This window comes from Danio aesculapii, chromosome 18 (assembly GCF_903798145.1).
Source record: "Danio aesculapii chromosome 18, fDanAes4.1, whole genome shotgun sequence".
NCBI lineage: Eukaryota > Metazoa > Chordata > Actinopteri > Cypriniformes > Danionidae > Danio > Danio aesculapii.
In genome coordinates, this window is record NC_079452.1 from 32,121,641 (window position 1) to 32,140,640 (window position 19,000).

Here is a 19,000-nt window from a genome sequence, read left to right on the forward strand (position 1 = left end):
TGATTTTGGTGATTGTTGCTTTAAATTCAAATGAGATTGTGCTCTTTTCAAAAGAGGGCGGAGTTACAAATGCCTGCATGTCAGCATAGTGGCAGATTCTAAACTAATGGCAAACAGCTGCTTGTCCCTTTAGGGCTGTATATGCTAATGAGGAAGAAATCATCAATAATGGCTAGGGCTTTCCCCTCTGATACCAAAGAGAGAATATCAATCAAAGTGTTTCTGCAGACTATTTTTTTCAAGTGTAATTATAAAAAATAGAAATAATCAACTTTTATTATTAGAGGCTGAATATATTACACACCGCTGCCCCAAAACTCTGTTCTTAAACTTTAATGTATCCGGGTCGACGACACCATTTACTTTCAAATTCTTTGAATTTTAAAGGTCCGCACTGGCCCAATACCCCCATAAGTAGTTTTGTTCCCTCATCAATTGGAATAGAATAACTTTTGTATAGATTATGATAGAGACATTTTTCTTTTTTCCCTAAAATTACTGACATAAAACTACCAAAGTTACAGCAACCTAGACCACACAGAACCTAAAAGGCACACTTTCAAATTTGAGTTTACAAAAAAAGCACCTCTTTTTAGGAGGGGTTTATTATAACACAGACCACATAAACAATTATTCTAATCACTTTCAACAGTGTTTTATGTAAATTCAAAGGGTTTCTTTAAAACGAATACAAACTTTTGCATTTACACCTCTGCATGTGTTATGAAGCGGACAGGAGACAGAGGTAAGGAAACGTTAGGGTGTTTATTAAATGACAACAAGGAGCACATGAAGGATAGCCAGGAGGATCAGGAATGATGTTGGGGTCTTTTCCTCCGTGGCTGGGTAACAGGAATACACGAGGATGGACAGCACACACCAGATACAGCTGACAGAGGATGACACAGACTTGGAAGGACTGGAAGACAGGACGATTCGGGAGGACCAGGAAGACTAGGAGGAATACAAAGAGAACAGGTAAGTAAATCGTTTGTTTTAGCTGAGGATGACTACGCTGAGTGGTCGCTCAGTTGTCCGCTTTCGTCGAGACGAGCCCGGACAATGAGCGACTGGAGTGCTGTGCTTTTATCTGGTGCTCGTGAATGTGATGCAGCTGTGTGCTCATTAGAAGTCAGGTGATGGTGATCTTCGTGAGTGGGGGTCGTGAGAGCCTGACCAATCCATGACAGTACCCCCCTCCCCAGGGCCCGCTCCTGAGGGCCGACACCTCCGACGCCGTGGTGGTCTCCCTCTGCCTCTAGGCGCTGGGAACTCAGGGTGGCTCTCATGAAACTCCACCATGAGACTAGGATCGAGAATATCAGCTCTGGGAACCCATGTCCTTTCTTCGGGGCCGTACCCTTCCCAGTCCACCAGGTACTCCAACTGGCCACCACGACGTCGGGAACGCAAGATCTCCTTCACTGCGTAGACGGCTCCTTCTTCTAGGAGCAGTGGAGGAGGGGGGTTCCTCTTCGTGGTCAGGCTCTGTGGAGGGAAGAACAGGATCGTGATAGGGTTTCAGGAGTGATACGTGGAATGTAGGGTGAATACGGTAGTGAGAGGGTAATTGTAGTTTGTAGGTGACGGGGTTAACCTGTTCCACGATGGTGAAGGGACCAACAAATCGGGGACTTAACTTGCGAGAGGGCAGTCGCATGCGTATGTCCCGGGTGGATAGCCACACCTTTTGTCCCGGGTGTGTATCTGGGTTCTTCAGACCTTCTCCTATCGGCGGTTACCTTGCTTCGACGGACTGCCCTCTGCAGATGTTGATGAGCCTCGTCCCAGACTCTCTCGCTCTCCCGGAACCAGTGATCCACTGCGGGGACATCAGATGGTTCGCCATCCCAGGGAAAGAGCGGTGGTTGGAAGCCCAGGACGCACTGGAATGGCGTGAGTCCGGTGGAGGGTTGCCGCAGTGAATTTTGGGCATATTCTGCCCAGCCCAAATACTGGCTCCAGGAGTTCTGGTGACCACTGCAGAAGGTCCTCAGGAACCGTCCCACCTCCTGAATCTTCCTCTCTGTCTGCCCGTTGGTTTGGGGATGATATCCAGAAGAGAGGCTGACGGCCACACCTAGGAGCTTGAAGAAGGCTTTCCATAGACGTGAGATGAACTGTGGACCTCTGTCCGACACAATATCTTCTGGAATACCAAATGACCTGAAGACTTGATTAAAGATATTGTCGGCAGTTTCAAAGGCTGTGGGAAGACCTTTCAGAGGGATTAGTTTGACAAACTTTGAGAATCTATCTACTATGACTAGAATACAGGTATTACCTTCTGACGAAGGGAGGTCAGTGATAAAGTCCACTCCTAGGTGTGACCAGGGACGGTTCGGAATCGGCAAGGGATGGAGCTTTCCAGCGGGTAGATGACGTGGGCTCTTGGATTGGGCACAGTCCTTACAGCCCTGAACATATTGCCTCACATCCCTTGCCATGTTTGGCCACCAGAATCGTTGGGATACTAGCGAGAGAGTATTGTTGATCCCTGGATGTCCAGTGCCTAGCGAGGTATGTAAGGAGTGGATCAGATCTACCCGGTGTTCAGGTGGTATGAACTGCCGATGAGGAGGGCATCCCGGCGGAGCAGGGGCTTCCGGAGTGGCAACGACTGGAGGAGCGTTCCAGGTGATCGGACAAATGGAGATGTGTTCGGGAAGAATCTTCGTTGGGAGTTCTTCATGATCGTGATGCTCGTGTAAACGAGAGAGAGCGTCTGCTCTTAGATTCTTGGGTCCTGGACGATAGGAAATGGAGAAATCAAAACGTGAGAAGAAAAGTGACCATCTGGCTTGACGTGGACATAGTCTCTTGGCCTCTTTGATGTATTGGAGGTTTTTGTGATCTGTGATCACCTGGAACGGATGTTTGGCTCCCTCCAACCAGTGACGCCACTCCTCCAAGGCTAGCTTGATTGCTAGAAGCTCCCTGTCTCCTATGCTGTAATTCTGCTCCGCCGGGCTCAACTTCCGAGAGAAATAGGCACAGGGATGCAGTCGGGGCGGTGTATCATGATGTTGAGATAATACTGCCCCGACGCCGGTGGTGGATGCGTCCACTTCCACCACGAAAGGAAGATTTGGGTCAGGATGAGTCAGGAGTGGGGCCCTTGTGAACTCCTTCTTAAGAAGGCGGAAGGCTGCGGCTGCTTCTTTGGTCCACTCCAGTCCTTTGGGTTTACCCTTGAGGAGATTAGTGAGAGGTGATGTAATCCTGCTGTAGTCCTTGATAAACCGTCTATAAAAGTTAGCAAACCCAAGAAACCTCTGGAGCTCCTTAATGGAAGTGGGTTCTGACCAGGATAGAACAGCCTCAATTTTCTTCCCATCCATACGTATACCGGTTTGGTCAATGATGTATCCCAAGAAATGAATCGACTTCTGGTGGAATGAGCATTTCTCCGCTTTGAGGTAGAGGTGATGTTCTCTCAATGTGTGTAGGACCTCCGCAACGTGTTGGCGATGTTCGGCCTCACTCCGGGAGTAAATGAGGATGTCATCTATGTACACTATTACACAGTGGTGAAGAAACTCCCGGAGGACTTCATGAATGAAGTTTGGAATACGGAGGGGGCGTTGACCAGACCGTAAGGCATGACCTCATATTCATAGTGGCCAGTAGGGGTCACGAATGCTGTCTTCCATTGGTCCCCCTCACGTATTCTTATCAGATTATACGCGCTGCGGAGGTCCAATTTAGTGAAGACTTTAGCTTCTCGGAGCTGTTCCAAAGCGGCTGGTACCAGAGGAAGGGGATATCGGTATTTTACTGTACCGTTATTTAGGACCCTGTAGTCGATGCATGGACGCAGCCCTCCGTCCTTCTTGGCCACAAAGAAGAAGCTTGAGGCGGCTGGTGATTTTGAGTGACGTATGTACCCCTGACTCAGAGCCTCCCTTATGTAATCTTCCATTGCCTGATTCTCTGGAAGCGAGAGCGGGTAGATCCTACCTCTTGGCAACTGGGCATCTGGAACTAGGTCGATCGCGCAGTCCCATGGCCGATGCGGCGGTAGCTGGGAAGCTCTCTTGGGGCAGAAGACATCATGAAAGGAGCTGTACTCCTTAGGAATGTGGATAGACTGCTTCTCAGGAGGGCTCTCGACCGATGTTGCAAACAAAGAAATGGGGTTCCGACCTTGAAGAGGGAGATTTGGAAAACAGGCAGGTGTACATCCAGATCCCCATTTCTTTATCTCTCCTGTGCCCCAAGAGATGATGGGATCGTGCTTCACCAGCCACGGGCGCCCTAGAATGATGTCCATATTTGCACCCTCCAGAACCAGAAATTGAATCCTCTCTTGATGTAACAACCCCACTTGAAGAAGGATGTCTTCGCATTGTCGATGGATACGGGTCGAAGATCGAGTGCACTGGGTTATCGGTTGTATCTGGTATATATGCGAGGACGCCTCAGTACGGAGGTGGAGTTGACGACAGAGGGATTGGGAGATGAAGTTCCCTGCTGACCCGGAGTCGATGAGGGCTGTGACAAGGAGAGAAATAGATGCAGTAGTTATTTGTACGGTGGTAGTAAGTGGTTTACATTGTTCAATATTCGTACTGAATACACTCACTGAAGTCCGAATGGGACGAAGGGGACACTCCATACGGGTGTGTCCACTGACACCGCAGTATAGACACAGACCCCGGGTCAGCCTCCTCTGTCGTTCCGCTGATGTCAGTCTTCCAGACTCTATTATCATGGGTTCTGGTTCTGGAGAGGCTGTTGACTCAGGCGATTGGAGGAGTGCAGACGAGGGGGTGATGGTGTCCTGTTGATAGGAACGGAGACGATCGGAACATCGGAGAGAATGTTGGATGAATCTCTCCAGACCCATTGTATCATCTAATGTGGCCAGTTGGATTCGGAGAGTGGGTTCCAAGCCGAGCCGGTACGTGGTCAACAACGATCTCTCATTCCATCCACTTGCAGCTGCTAGAGTGCGAAACCGGAGAGCATATTCCTGTGTAGATAGAGTACCTTGCTTTAGATGATACAGCTGCTCTCCAGCGGCTACTTCCCCATCAGAACGTCCAAACACCTCTTTGAAATACTCCGTGAAGGTAGTGATGGAATTCATGACCGGCCCGGCTTGGTTCCAGATCGTCTCAGCCCATTTAAGTGCAGGTCCAGAGAGTAGAGATACGATGTAGGCGATCTTCGACTTATCTGTGGGATATAGAGAAGGTTGCATTTCGATATGAGGGAACATTGTAACAGAAAACCATTGCACTCCCCCGCTCCGCCTGAGTAGGGCGCTGGTCGGGCCATGGGACTGGAAGGAAGGGCCGAAAGAAGAAACTGTGGAGGCGGAAGTGCTCGGTGCTGGGTGGTGCGTTGGAAAGTGGAGCTGGTGGCTGTAGAATCCGCTTCAACTGGTCCACCAGCTCTTGAAGGTGATCGGGGGTGCTCATGTTGTCGTCGTTATAGGTCCGGGCTTCTGTTATGAAGCGGACAGGAGACAGAGGTAAGGAAACGTTAGGGTGTTTATTAAATGACAACAAGGAGCACATGAAGGATAGCCAGGAGGATCAGGAATGATGTTGGGGTCTTTTCCTCCGTGGCTGGGTAACAGGAATACACGAGGATGGACAGCACACACCAGATACAGCTGACAGAGGATGACACAGACTTGGAAGGACTGGAAGACAGGACGATTCGGGAGGACCAGGAAGACTAGGAGGAATACAAAGAGAACAGGTAAGTAAATCGTTTGTTTTAGCTGAGGATGACTACGCTGAGTGGTCGCTCAGTTGTCCGCTTTCGTCGAGACGAGCCCGGACAATGAGCGACTGGAGTGCTGTGCTTTTATCTGGTGCTCGTGAATGTGATGCAGCTGTGTGCTCATTAGAAGTCAGGTGATGGTGATCTTCGTGAGTGGGGGTCGTGAGAGCCTGACCAATCCATGACAGCATGTGGATTTTGGAAGCTTTTTAATTTCGGTAGGCAAAATCCAGAAACCCCAAAATAGCACTTGACTATAAAAGACCCCCTTAAGTTAAGCAAGTTACAACTGATTTAGTTAAATCATACACGATTTATATTATACATATTATACAAGATTTAATTTGATGCAACTTAAAAACGTAAGGCAACAACTTGTTTATTTAAAGGAGATGAAGCCACTTTTTTGGTGGAAAAAGGGAATAGTTCATCCCAAAACTAATATTTACTTGCCTTTGTATGAGTATGAGTTTCTTTATGAGTTTCTTTTTACTGTTGAACCCTACATAAGACTTTTAATATACACTACCTGACAAAAGTCTTGTCGCCTATCCAAGTTTTAGGAACAACAAATAATAACTCGACTTCTAGTTGATCATTTGGTATCAGAAGTGGTTTATATGAAAGGCAAAGGCCTCTAGATTACGCTTATTTTACTTAAATAAAATATGATCATGTCTTGATTTTGAATGATTTAATTAGGACAGTAAGGTCTGACTTTGATTAGACAAAAGTCTTGTGTACAGAAATTATGTACAGTACAGAATATAACGTCATGGTGCAGTGGAAACAGAATAAATATTGACTCCCTTGAGCTTGGCATCCATACATCTCTGCAATGACTCAAATGATTTATTAATAAAATCATCTGGAATGGCAAAGAAAGCGTTCTTGCAGGAATCCTAGAGTTCATCAAGATTCTTTGGGTTCATCTTCAATGCCTCCTCCTTCATCTTACCCAAATATGCTCAATAACGCTCATGGCTGTTGATGTTGCCATCCACTCTTCAGATCTCTCGCATGCCCCTATACTGAATGTAACCCCAAACCATGATTTTTCCTTCACCAAACTTGACTGATTTCTATGAGAATCTTGCAGTCATGTGGGTTCCAATAGGTCTTCTGCAGTATTTGTGATGATTGTGATGCAGTTCAAAAGATGATTTATCAAAAAAGACCTTCTGCCACTTTTCCAAATGATCAACTAGAAGTCAAGTTATTATTTGTTGCGCTTACAACTTTTGTCAGGTAGTGTTTATTGAATTTTGAAGAAAGCTGAAAACCTGTATCCATTGACTTCCATAGTAGGGAAAAAACAGGGAATGATGCACAAAAGAGAGCTCTGTCCCCTACTCAATATTCAGCTTAGAAGTACATCAACATTCATTCATTTTCTTATTTCTTATTATATTCTTATTCATTCATTAATCATATGTCGCCACAGCGGAATGAACCGCCAACTTATGCAGCATATTTTTTACGCAGCGGATGCCCTTCCAGCCGCAACCCAACACTGGGAAACACTCCTACACTCCCGAATTCACACACATACAGTATAACCAATTTAGTTTATTCAATTCGCCAAATGCCCCATGTCTTTGGACTTGTGGGGGAAACCGGAGCACCCGGAGGAAACCCACACCAACACGATGGAGAACATCTACACAGAAATAGCAACTGACCCAACTGGGGCTCAAACCAGCGACCTTCTTGCTGTGAGGCAATCGTGCTACCTACTGCACCATCGTGTCACTGTACATCAACATACTGAAATAAAAGTATCATCAACTTCTGTTTAAGACCTTAATAACTTTAAGAGTTTAATACTAACATATTCATTCTACATTATTGCTTTGAAACACACCATCTATTATAAGAAAAGTAAACCACACATGGCTGCAAAATCAATAATAAATACAATAACAAATCAGTTTACATAACTGCAAACAAACAAGCAGTCTTAGAGACCATAACAAAAGCTAAAATAATAATAATTCAGAGGCAAAGTATGATGTAAGCGTCACATTACTCAATAACCGTCACTCAGATTATTCACAGTAAAAATGACAAGCCTCGTTCTCATGGCATTAAATGAAACACTGAATATGAAACCTTACGCTTTTTCATTTCTTGCGCAGAGAATTAACTTTGGCTCTTGTTTGAGTTTGGATTTATGAAAGCTTTAAAAAAATAATTAGCTCTGAGTCGTTCTTGTAAAGCCTTGTTTTTTTCCATTGCGATGGGGTTTGTGTTTTAGTGGGATGTTTAATAATTCAGGTTTAGTCAAAGATGTTTTGTGGCGTATATCTGAGTCATTATGAGCTGCTCTCAGTTTGGCCGGATGACAGAATCATTTGCACCTCAATGCACTTCACTATACTACAAGAGGCGGAAAACAAAAGAGCTGGCCTTAATTTCACACTTCACACGATTTTAACATAATTGCAATGTAATTCAATCTTTTTAATTGGAAAATGACATATCTGAGAAATGAATAGTTTAATTTAGTCTCCATAAGTATTAGGTTTGCATGCATTGGCTTAATGGATAAACTATCTATCTATCTATCTATCTATCTATCTATCTATCTATCTATCTATCTATCTATCTATCTATCTATCTATCTATCTATCCATCTATCTATCCATCTATCCATCTATCCATCTATCTATCTATCTATCTATCTATCTATCTATCTATCTATTTATTTTGTGTTCATTTGTTTAATTATTTATTTATTTATTTTTAATTATTTATTTATTTAATTTCTTTGTTTAATTATTTTATTTGTATTAATTTAATTAATTAATTAATTAATTAATCGTTTTTTATTTTATTCAGTTGTTTATTTAATTATTTATTTATTTTATTTGTTAATTATTTATTTATTTGGTTTATTTGTTTATTTAATTTATTTTTATTTTATTTTATTTTATTTTATTTTATTTTTTTATTTTTTATTTTATTTTATTTTATTTTATTTTATTTTATTTTATTTTATTTGTTTTGTTTTGTTTTGTTTTGTTTTGTTTTGTTTTGTTTTGTTTTGTTCGTTCGTTGTGGCTGGAAGGCCATTCACTGTGTAAAACTTATGCTGGATAAGTTGGCGGTTCATTCCGTTTTGGTAACCTCTGATTAATAAGGGGATAATATAATATAAAATAATATAATATAATATAATATAATATAATATAATATAATATAATATAATATAATATAATATAATATAATATAATATAATATAATATCTTTTGTTTTCAGTTGAATTATAATGAATTATAGTCCAATCTATGACTAATATAAATATTATTGTCAAATACTAATATTTAAATTGATATTTTTGTTATATTATTTTACTTTTATTATATTATTGTTATATTATTCACCAAAAATATGGAAACCATTTGGAAGTTTTTTGTGCAAGCAAGTATTTTATAGTACTTTAGAAATACTCAAAAATGTTTCTGTCAATGTTGTCAAACTATTATATTTACAGTTTTTTCTCAGCCGCTTTGGTGCATTTCTCACAACACTATTTATATTTGCACAACAGTTAATGCATTTCTCAAAACAATTAGTCATTTGTGCACATCATGGTAGCAGTTTCTCATTCCTTCCAACAAATTGAGGATGCTTTTGGACATGCTTCATTTTCATACAACTTTCTGCCGTTTTATAAAATTATCATTTGCTTATGTCATGTCAGTCAAAATTAACTGAACTTGTGAATGCTGAATAGTCATTCCATATAAAACTAATAGTCCTCATTTCATTACTTGAGTCATTACATACACAAATGTTGAACTAGTTGTCAAAATCTGTCAAGCAAATTTTTGTAAAAATTTTTTAATCTTTTTTTTTTCTAAAAATGTCTTCTAAAGTGGACAATTTGATGAATGATTTACAGACCTGTGTATGTTGTCGGTTCAGTTCCAATATGTCCTGCAATATTGTTTACAGTTGTGCACAGCTCTACACAAAGGAATTTCTGTTTGTTGTAAATAAGGGTGTATTTATTTCTTTGCACAATGCTGTGAATAAATTAGAATTGCAAAGAGCAAATGCAGAAAACATGTGAAACATACACATTCAGTGTCTTGTACCTCACTAAATGCAGTGATGTCTAACTTTACTGTAGTTTTCAAATGGCTGTGCAAATAGTATATAGTGCTGTCGTGAGCATTTTCAGCAAGTGTCACCAAAATCTGACGTTTTTGCATTGGAGTAAATGTAAAGAGGAAACTGTCATAATGTAAACATGACAAAGCCATTTGACTATCTTGTTCATAAACAATGGTGTCAGGACTTTTCATCCTGATGACACTGACACTTGACATCAATACTTGCATTAGAGGAATGAGCTCTCCATTTTGAGCAAGTGACACACTTTTGCAGGTTATCAACAAGGTTTTGCAGTTTGTACTAATTGTTTTGAGAAATGCATTAACTGTTGTGTAAATGTGAATAGTGTTGTGAAAAATGCACCAAAGCCACTGAGAAAAACTGTAATTTACCAAAGTCGCACAAGTGACCATTTCACATGTGTCACATCCATACCGGTGAGATGTCACATCCATAACAACACTATTTCTTCATAAATGCAAAATTTAATATTTAATAAAATAAAATCAATCATTTTTGATGTATAGAGAGACATATTTTATGCTTTTGATAATCATTCATTCTTTTGGGTTGTGCAGTTTAATTCACAGAACTTCTACAAAGTATGTTGTATACTGGCAACTCGCATACTATACTTTTTTGGTCACATCCATAAAGCATGTTTCAAGAGTTCACACTTAGCTGATGATTCATCAATAGCTTGTTTGGCATGCTGTCCCAGGAGAGAGCCCCGAGCTCAAGGGATTCTCGAGCCCGGGGCTTCCTCCCGTTTGCAGAGCGAGAGGGGAGCCTGAGCTCGGTGGATCTCAGAACTCCCCGTCTGCAGTAGCTAAGGGAACACGTGAGGAAAAAGGGGGCTAGACCAATGCTTCATTGTTATGCATGATGTATATATTTGGATGGTGGGAGGAAACCGGAGAACCCGGGGAAAACCCACGCGGACACGGGGAGAATATACAAACTCCTCACAGAAACACCTACCGAGCTGGCAGGACCAGGGTTGGCAGTGTTCTTGCTGTGGGGCTAACAGTGCTAACCACTGGGCCTCCAGCCGCCCGATCTAAAGTGAAGAAGGAGAACGGGGAGGAAGGGGGGTTTCTTCCAAACGAAGATAAAGTGGACTGAAAACTGTGGTTATTTATAGTAGCTTATGGCTCATATGATTGGATGATACTGATTAGCTTAATACGAGACCGGCTGTGATAAAGCATAAGCACATGATCCTCTCGAAATTAGTTTATTAATAAACCTCACTTATTTTCCTCATTTCAAGTACAAAACATGTTTACAGATTGATATGTTTCTGGTCCCTTAACTCTGTGGTCAGTTGTTCTGGAACAACAAATTTACAAATTCTCAATAATTTAAATATATATAAATTAATTATGATTATATATTTTTTAAATTCTATATAAATCATAGGTTATAAAATGTATACAGCCATCAAAAATAGGTATTTATTTAATGTTTTATTTATTTATTTATTTATTTATTTATTTTGTCATTTATCTTGACATTAATTAAAATTAGAACATAAATTTCATCTTAACAAATATTTTATAATTAATTTATAATTATTTTAGTCTGATTATTAACCTCTGTTCAGGTTTTTATAACATTCATGTTAGGGCCCTACTAAACACAACATGCAAATATGGGAGTGATATTGCTAATATAGCGTGATGATATGATGGCGTGTTTTCGCATGTGGTGTGTGTGTGTGTGAGTGTGTGTGCTGGATGAGCTTTTCTCTGATCTGAAGTGCACTGTGGATCATGTTGAGTTAAGCTCAGCTGCTGCTCATTGGTGGGAAGAGATGCAGTCTGGGAAACGGAGAGAAGCTCCGGCTCCAAGCTTCAGCCTTTAATCTGCTTTAGGCTTCTGCTAGTGCGTGCCTGTTTATTTTTATTTGTTTATTTATTTATTTATTTATTTGTCGGGCAGACGGCTGGAATTGAGGATCACCGTTGGGCCTCACAGTGTGGAGGTGTTTACCAGGAAATGCTTTTAAAGGAAACCTGATGAAGCATTAAAGCGAGGCAAAACAGATTCTTATGCACCTGTCATTTCCGAATATTTTGGCTCTTTTTAAAGTGTTTTTTCCTGCTTAATGCAAAGAAAACAACAAAAATACAATTTTAATAGTTTCTTCTGTTGCATTTTATGAATATGTGTCTGTAGATTTTTATTACACTACATTTTTGAATGGCTGTTTTCTCAAAATGAGATTTTTCTTCTGCACTGAGCCATAAATCTCCACCTAGACAGATCTTTACATACACCATCTATATTCTGAAGGTTTTTACAGAGGTATATTTTGTACACATTTTGCTAGATTATACACAAAGTTAAAGTTTACAAAAATTGGGACTTATTTTTATTTTATTATTATTTATTTTATTTTTAATAAAAAATTTAATTTTGTTTTTATTATCTTTTATTCTTTATATTTTTTTATTTTATCTTGTTTTATTATTTTTATTTTTATTATTTTTCATTTTATTTTATTTATTTTATTTTTAATTATTTTTAATTATTTTTTATTTTGTTTTTTATTTTATTTTGCCTTATTTTGTTTTGTTTTCTTTTCTATTTTATCATTTTAGTTTTATTTTACTTTATTTTATTTATTTATTTATTTTATTTTTTTGTTTTATTTTACTTTATTTTTTGGTTTTATTTTACTTTATTTTATTTTTTATTTTACTTTATTTCTTATTTATTGTTTTGTTTTACTATACTGTATTTTGTTTTGTTATATTTTTTATTATTTTATATTTTCATTTATTCATTTATTTTCAGTCCCTTTATTAATCTGGGGTCGCCACAGCGGAATGAACCACCAACTTATCCAGCATATGTTTTACGCAGCGGATGTCCTTCCAGCTTTCCAGGGAAACATCCATACACACTCATTCACACACATACACTTCGGAAAATTTAGCTTACCCAATTCACCTGTACCTCATGTCTTTTGACTGTGGGGGAAACCGGAGCAACCCACAGTTTGAAACCCGGAGGAAACCCACGCCAACACATGGAGAACATGCAAACTCCACACAGAAATGCCAACTGACCCAGCCGAGGCTCGAACCAGCGAGGCGATCGTGCTACCCACTGCGCCACCGTGCCGTTTATGAATTATGGAGTGATTAAATATAGTCTCCCAAAATCAACTCTTAAAAAACTTTTCACTGTAATGAGTCAATAAAGGGGAAAATAAAGAAAAAGAAATCAAGAGGAAAGCAAGAGTCTCGAATCTAACTTCAGATTTTTTGCACTAGAAGTTCATGCAAATTAGAAAAAGAATCTTATTTGCATAGTACAATTTTCTAATAACTTGTTGTATAAACTAATTATGCATTTTTAATACAGAAAAAACAACTGGGAAAGTGGTGAAAATTACATGTTTCATTAAAAGGTGAAGGAGAGGTGAAGGTAAAAGAAATGGAGGTCTGTAGCGCTCTCCAGTGGTCAATTGTAGTATCACACGCAGAGGCCTTTTTTATTTGCCAGTTGAATTATTGCCTGACTGAATTCATCCATTTTGCTTCGGCTTAGCCCCTTTATTAATTACGGGTCGCCACAGCGGAATGAACCGCCAACTTATCCAGCAAATATTTTTACACATGCCCTTCCAGCTGCAAGCCAGTACTTGGAAACATCCATAAACACTCATTCACACACATTCAATTCACCTTCACCAAATGTCTTTGGACTGTGTGGGAAACCGGTGCACCCAGAGGAAACCCACGCCAACACAGGGAGAACATGCAAACTCCACACAGAAATGCCACCTGACCCAGCCAGGGTCCAGCGACCTTCTTGCTATTGTCTACATACTAAAGGTAATTCATGTTTTTATTTATATTTTAAATAAACATATATCACTCATAATTGTATTCATATTTAAAAACTTAAATTCAGTTCTATTAAATATTTTCTATTTTAATTTTTGTCATTTTAACATTGTTTATAGACCATATAATATAATATAATATAATATAATGTAATATAATATAATATAATATAATATAATATAATATAATATAATATAATATAATATAATATAATATAATATAATAGGCGATGCGGTGGCGCAGTAGGTAGTGCTGTCGCCTCACAGCAAGAAGGTAGCTGGTTCGAGCCGCAGCTGGGTCAGTTTGCGTTTTTGTGTGGAGTTTGCATGTTCTCCCAGCGTTCGAGTGGGTTTCCTCTGGGTGCTCCGGTTTCTCCCACAAGTCCAAAGACATGCGGTACAGGTGAATTGGGTAAGCTATATTGTCCGTAGTGTATGTGTGTAAATGGCAGTGTATGGGTGTTTCCCAGTGATGGGTTGCAGCTGGAAGGGCATCCGCTGTGTAAAACATGTGCTGGATAAGTTGGCGGTTCATTCCGCTGTGACGACTCCGGATTAATAAAAGGACTAACTTGAAAAGAAAATTAATAATATAATATAATATAATATAATATAATATAATATAATATAATATAATATAATATAATATTTCGTTGAATTATGATAAAGTATAGTCATGACTATTATTATTGTGTGAAATACTAATATTATTGTATAATGCAACTTTTAAATATAATGAATATAATGAATGGGTCGGTATGTCCCCCTTACTTGTAGAGCCAGCCCATTTAGAAACAGGTGATTAATAATTATATGAACGTAAACTTTTGGATCTCATTCAGCTGTCCCCCCACTTTTAAAATGTCCGCTACATCCCTGCCCACCAGTGATGATATACAGCCATATTGCACTGCTATGAGTGTGATATTGCATTTATACAAGTTTGACGGCATAATCATGTAAATAAAAAAGAAAATCAAACACAGAGAGTCTCAAAATCCTTTTGTAAGAGGAACTACTTTCTTCCACCATTCATTCACATGTGCAGCTGACATCAGAACAGCAGAAACCGTTGCGCATTCTTTTAACGTCACTTTAGAGCTAATGATTCTCTTGCGTATTGTCTAAAGTGATGCAAAGCAGGTGATTTTGCTCACATTTTAAGATTATGAGGCTGAACGGTATGAAATGCCATCAATCATCAGAGATTTCCCAGTATTTCTCTGCTGCAATCAGAATATCACATTAACCCTGAAGAAGTCAAAGTAAAGCAAACACTACCCGTTTATGTGGTATAAATACAACACTACAAAATACAACCGAGAGAGATTGACTTAGAATGTCTCTTACCTGATTTATAATGTGTAGTTTAAAACTTGCGCTGAGAAAATGCTGTTATTCTCCTCTGAGGACTAATTATGCGATCTCTGTCGCCATCTTGTGGCGGAACGTCAACCGTCACTTTCTTTAGTCTACTGAGACAGGCTGATGGCACCCGATGCGCTGAATCTGATGCTCCGAAATGAAAAACATTAAAAATAGGCACTATCCTTATAGAAAAAACTGCATAGTTGCAATCTAAACGAATACATTCTCGACTAAAAAAAGCCTCAAAAGTATATTATGTTGTCCAACATCAGTAATATTTGTCAAACTGTAGACTGTCCTCTGCTTGTCGCTGTATGTGGGCAGAGTAATACCAAGGTCCCTTTAAGGCAAGTCATTTCACTCGGCGGACATTTTTGAAACGCCTCTCCGGCAGTAAGCTCGGGCATTCTGTTTGAATGGGGAAACATCAAACTCTTCAAAACTACTTGCAAACGTACCATTGAATTTCAAATTATGGATTACCAATAAAATTAAACAGCAACTTTCTCTTTAGTTTTATTCCTAAATGTTCGTATCACATAAAACCAACAGAAACTCACGTCTGGTCCTCCCCCTCCCCCAGAGAATTGTCATTCTATAGTGATCGCTGATTAGCTACTGTAATAGAAGGCGGACTTTATTCACCATATAGTGATCGCTGATTGGCTCCTCTACTAGAAGGCGGGGCTTCATTCACCATGTTGACAGTTACACTTTTCCTAATTCAAAAGTATGAGTGACATATCTTGTCTATTCCAATTACCAACGTGCGTCACACGGGTCCCCGGTTGCAAAAAAAAGACAGGCTGCAATAGTAAACATGCCGTGTTGTGCGGCAAGATGCCAAATTCGACTTTTTTTTTTACCGTACACCACACTGCTTTAATGCCAACTGCAGACGTCTTTGGCTAAAAGAGAGCTGAATGAAGTGACGACCTAATTATAAATGTTGGACTCTGCAGTTCTCATGTTATATCGGGTAAGTACACGCTATGCTGAGTCATACACATTACTTGTTTTGATTGCAGAAATGATTTCAGCAAAAACAGTTAAATATGGTGAATTAAACTGCGGACACTGAATGCTAAGAATGAAACGTGAAAGTGTAAGATATTAAGGTAAAGTTGGTTTTATATTCACACATTCATTCAGTGTCAACTTGTGACACACTCCCTATATTGTTTACCACGGCACTTTAAATATTCGGTCTGAAATAACCTGCACGTTTTGAATCTGGTAATCATGGAACATTATTTCTTGCACAAGACCACACAGAACAACATTGTTGGCATCCAAAGACTTGTAGATCTTTAACTTCTCTCCTGTAAAAACACTTGAAGCTTCAATGAGATTGTATATTTCGGGCTGGATGCTTTCGTCTTATCCAATATCCATTGGGAGGGTGCTATCGCAAATGGACCTGTCAGACGAACGCCGCTCACTTTAACGTTAATTTTGCAGAATCACTGTGCTTATCATTGGGTGACGAGCTGTTATAATACGTTGAAAGCATTATGTAAATAATATAGTGTAATCAATATATCTTATTTCTAATACAACAACAAACTCTGTACCGCATCATATGTCATTCCCTTGCTGTAAATGTTAGCGCTCTCGTTTTTTTAATCATCTACATCAGATGATTAAAAAATTTAATAAATAAGTTTTAGCCACCTCTCTGAGCGCGCATCCTGAATGTTTACAAACATGATAATTGGTCTAGTCTCTGGTAATACACAATGGGGAAAGGTTAAGAGGCTGTACGAGTGCTGTTATTTGCAGAATATCTTACAGCAATCAACCAATCAGATTCAAGAACCAAACAGAACTGTTGTATGTGTGTATGTATATATATATATATATATATATATATATATATATATATATATATATATATATATATATATATATATATATATATATATATATATATATATATATATATAAATATATATATATATATATATCATTTTAGATAAAAACATGCTACTACCATAAATAAGTTTTGCTTATTTATTTTTCTTGAAAATATTTAACATAAATAAGAATTACAGAATAATTATATATATATTTCATGTAATTAATATAACTATTTTTAATAATTTCCAAAACAGAAACAGTAGTATTCAAACCTATTTTCTAGCTCCAAAACTGTTTAAATACTTGACTAATATGCTGTGCATCACATGACCTGAAATAATAATTAACTTGTTATTCTTTAATTAGCCACTATCTAGAAAATTGAGTACAGCTGAAATGTCACTTTTTTCACTTTAAGCAACAAGTCTTGAATCCACATGACAGCACATGATATTAATTTCGCTTCCTCTCTCTATCTTCATAGGTCCCCTTTGAGATCTGTCTCATAAAATAATAATAATCCTACATTTTCCGTCGAGACCGAAAGTGAGCAGAGGCCCCTGGAGGAGCTCATCATTAAAGCCAGTAACTCCCTCTGCAGTTCTGCTGTCGGCCAACAGGGGTCAGAGACTCGGCGGCGTGCACACGAGCCCGTCACTCAGCACACAGCAGAAGCAGCAGAAATAATGATCGCTCTGGACCCCGGAAGTGTGTGTGACCCTCATCTTTATTTCTCACCCATGAAAGCCATCAAAAAGCCCCATAAATGAAATGATAGATTTACATTTTCCACTCGCCCATCTGAGAATCGCAGCTGGAGGATCAAATCTCTTTTCGGAGGCGGTAAGCGAAAGCACGAGCTCAGTGTGCCGATAAAGAAAGTGAATCATGGTGGTGTTTGTATGGCTGCGATTTATTTATCAGTCCGATTTAAGTGTGTTGTGCTGATTTTTAATTAGGCTGTTACAGTAATTTAATTCTTAATAGCTAATAAATGTGTTGTATTAAAGTCATGCTGGAGATTTTATAACTAAATGCTGTGTTGGATACTTAGGGTGTGACGGAAGATTAGATTGAGAAAGAGATAAACAAGAAGATCAGTGTTTCAGGATGGTTTACCAAATAACAACAACACACTGAATTTGTGACTGTTTACTATGGTAAGCATCTCGAAACTGATGTTTGAAATCAAAACGCATGTCCTCTTAAGATTCACTACAAAAATGCTAGAGTTTTTGTCTTGTTTCTAGTCCAAATATCTAAAAATTCTGAAACCAAGAAGCCTTTTCTAGACAAGCAAAACATATTGTCTTGTATTAAGACATAATATGACAAAATTAGGTGAGTTTTATTTAAAACTGACAAAATATTCTTGTCAAATTTGTTTTAGAATATTTAGCTTGTTTCAGAAAATCTCATTTAATTTTGACGTATTATTTCTCAAAACACTACAAAAACGCCTTTCTTACTTTGAGTTTTTGTCTTGTTTCTAGTCCAAATATCAAAATATTCTTAAATCAAGAAGCATTTTCTAGATGAACAAAACATATTGTCTTGTTTTAAAATATAATATGACAAAATGAAGTGAGTTTTTTATTTAAAACAAGAAAAATAACATGTTTTGTTTTGACAAGATCATTTTACTTGTTTTAAGGAAAAACTCACTTAATTTTGATGTATTTTTTCTGAAAACAAGACAATATTTTCTGCTTGTCTGGAAAATGCTTTGTGATTTAAGAATATTTTGATATTTGGACAATTAACAAGACAAAAACTCATTTTGTGGTGTTTCAGTTTGTGTATGACTGAGAGTGTTAATGGCAGTGTTTTTATTTATTTATTTTTTTCCAATTTAAATGTTTTGATGTCAGGGCAGAATTTTATTTATTCATTCATTTATTAATTTATTTATTGTTGTATCAAATAAGAAACTGAAACCAAGGTTTTAAATCAACATTTTGGACTCAAGTCAGAATTTGTTCACATAAATTTGACATATTAAGAATTTGATAGTGTAGTTGATCTGAAAATGAAAATTACCATCATATTTTACTC

General features: G+C 38.4%; 1 protein-coding gene across 1 annotated transcript in view; it reads left to right on the forward strand.

Moving 5' to 3' along the window:
- Nucleotides 1–17,614: 17,614 nt before the first annotated feature.
- zdhhc7 (zinc finger DHHC-type palmitoyltransferase 7) overlaps nt 17,615–19,000 on the forward strand; it is a 16,778-nt gene continuing 15,392 nt past the window's right edge. Inside the window, exon 1 of the mRNA XM_056478366.1 lies at nt 17,615–17,788. The gene's annotated coding sequence lies outside the window, so the exon portion shown is untranslated. The remainder of the gene's footprint in view (nt 17,789–19,000) is intronic.